General features: G+C 41.8%; 1 protein-coding gene across 2 annotated transcripts in view; it reads left to right on the top strand.

Annotated features, from left to right (window-relative positions):
- Nucleotides 1-2,804, top strand: part of DNAL1 (dynein, axonemal, light chain 1) — a 33,042-nt gene that overhangs the window by 21,184 nt on the left and 9,054 nt on the right. The gene's annotated exons all lie outside the window — the stretch shown is intronic.

Here is a 2,804-nt window from a genome sequence, read left to right as displayed (position 1 = left end):
GGCCCACAACTGTAGATTTTATAAAACACTGTACATAGGCTACACTCAATTTATAAATAATGTTTTAGCTGGGCACAGAGGCTCAGATCTGTAATGCCAGCACTTGAGGAGGCCGAGGCAGTGGGATCATTTAAGGCCAGTAGTTGGAGTCAAGCATGGACAACATAGTGAGACCCTTGTCTCTACAAAAAAAATTTTTTTTCTTTAATTAGCCAAGCATGGTGGCACCTGCCTGTTCTAACTACTCAGGGAGCTGAGGCAGGAGGATCACTTGAGCCCAGGAGTTCAAGGCTGCAGTGAGCTGATTGTGCCACTGCACTGTAGCCTGGGTAACAGATCAAGACCCTGTCTCTAAATTAAAAAATAAACAAACAAAAAAACAGATTTTATAGCATTTCATAATGCTCTCCCACTTCTGTAACCTCCAACATGATATTATTTACAGAGCAGACATTTACTTTTTTGTTTTCAATACTTACAATGGGTTGACCTTAAAAAATCATAAATTTTAATAGCTGGGAGGAGCCTTAAAGAACTTGTCCAACTTCCTCATTTTTTCCAATGTTTTTTATGGTGGTGAAATATACATAACATAAAGTTTACCATCTAAAGGATTTTTTTTTTTTTTTTTTTTGAGACGGAGTCTCGCTCTGTCGCCCAGGCTGGAGTGCAGTGGCCGAATCTCAGCTCACTGCAAGCTCCACTTCCCGGGTTTACGCCATTCTCCTGCCTCAGCCTCCCGAGTAGCTGGGACTACAGGCGCCCGCCACCTCGCCCGGCTAGCTTTTTGTATTTTTTTTAGTAGAGACGGGGTTTCACCGTGTTAGCCAGGATGGTCTCAAACTCCTGACCTCGTGATCCGCCCGTCTCGGCCTCCCAAAGTGCTGGGATTACAGGCTTGAGCCACCGCGCCTGGCCTCATCTAAAGGATTTTTAAGGGTATAGTTCAGTGGTAGTAAGCAGACTTGTACAACCATCACCATCCATCTCCAGAACTCTCTTCATCTTGCGTGTCTGAACTTCTATAAGCATATAATGGCTTCCCACTGCCTCTTCCCCCATCCCTGGCACCCACCATTCTACTTTCCATCTTTACAAATTTAACTACTCTAGGTATTTCATATAAGTAGTATCATACAGCATTTATCTTTTTATGACTGGCTTATTTAACTTAGCGTAATGTCCTCAAGTTTCATCCACGTTGTAGCATGTGTCAGAATTTCCTTTCTGCTTAAATGTTTTTTTTTTGAGACTGAGTCTCACTGTATTGCCTAGGCTGGAGTGCAGTGGCGCGATTTCGGCTCATTCCAACCTCCGCCTCCCAGGTTCAAGCGATTCTTCTGCATCAGCCACCAAAGTAGCTGGGACTACAGGCATGTGCCACCACACCCGGCTAATTTTTTTATATTTTTAGTAGAGATGGGATTTCACCATGTTGGCCAGGCTGGTCTCAAACTCCTGACCTCAGGCGAGCCACCCGCCTCGGCCTCCCAAAGTGTTGGGATTACAGGTGTGAGCCATTGCACACAGTCCGTTGCTGCTTAATGTTAAATGATATTTTATTATGGTATGTATATACCATATTTTGTTTATCTGTTTGTCTATCAGTGGACACTTGGGTCACGTCCATCTTTTGGCTATTGTGAATTTACTACTGTGAACATGGGTGTACCAATATCTCGAGACCCCACTTTCATTTCTTCTGAATATGTGCCCAGGAGTGGAATGGCTGGATCCCCTGTTAAATGATATCAGTAGTCACATGATAATTGTTTTAATTTTTTAAGGAACTGCCAAATTGTTTTCCATAGCACCTGCACCATTTTACCTTCCTGCCAACCATGTACAGGGTTCCAATTTCTCCACATCCTCACTAATACTTACTATTTTCTGTGATATTGATAGTAGCCATCCTAATGGGTATGAGATGGTATCTCATTGCACCAATCTCCTCATTTTACAGAGTAAGAAACTGAGGGGAGAAATGGCTTGTTTACATGCAGAAGCTGACCAGCTTGCTAAATGACTGTTCAGTTATTGTCCAATTCTTGAAAGAGTCAGTTTATTTAATGACAGATTTCACCGAATTGATTCACTCAAACTTTGCCAGGTTTTCCTAATAGATATTCACTAGACTACTTCACTAAAATCTTGTCTTTATTATCTACTTAACAGATACTTATAGGAAATTGTATTATTGGCTGGGCACAATGGCTCATGCCTGTAATCCCAGCACTTTGGGAGGCTGAGGCGGGCAGATCCCTTGAGTTTAGGAGTTGAAGACCAGCCTGGACAACATCTCTACAAAACCCATCTCTACCAAAAAGACAAAAATTAGCCAGATGTGGTAGTGTGCACCTGTAGTTCCAGCTATTAGGGAGGTTGAGGTGAGAGGATTGCTTGAGCCCAGGGGAGGTTGAGGCTGAAGTTAGCTGTGAGTGTGCCACTGTACCCCAGCGTGGGTGATAAAGCAAGACCCTGTCTCAAACAAAACAAAACAAAAAACAAATTTTTTATGTTTGAAAATTATCATAATAAATGTTGGAGAAGACCCTGAATTTTAGACCTAGCTCTATTATTTAATAGCAGTGTGTTCTTAGAAAAAGCCCTTAATCCCTCTATACTAGAAATCAAATAACCTGCCTTATCTTCTGTCAAGCAGATGTTGTGAGGACCAAATAATATACTCTGTGGGAATGTAATTTGAAAGCCATAGCATTAATGAAAGTGATAAGGTGGTGCTGTTGTTTCCCCTCTTGGTGATTTCAGTATTTCAGTAGCTATTCTTTTTTTTTTTTTTTTTT

Source organism: Colobus angolensis, unplaced genomic scaffold (assembly GCF_000951035.1).
Source record: "Colobus angolensis palliatus isolate OR3802 unplaced genomic scaffold, Cang.pa_1.0 Scaffold3, whole genome shotgun sequence".
Taxonomy (NCBI): domain Eukaryota; kingdom Metazoa; phylum Chordata; class Mammalia; order Primates; family Cercopithecidae; genus Colobus; species Colobus angolensis.
The sequence above is the reverse complement of the archived record's forward strand: the minus strand, read 5'-3'. Positions and strand labels throughout refer to the sequence as shown.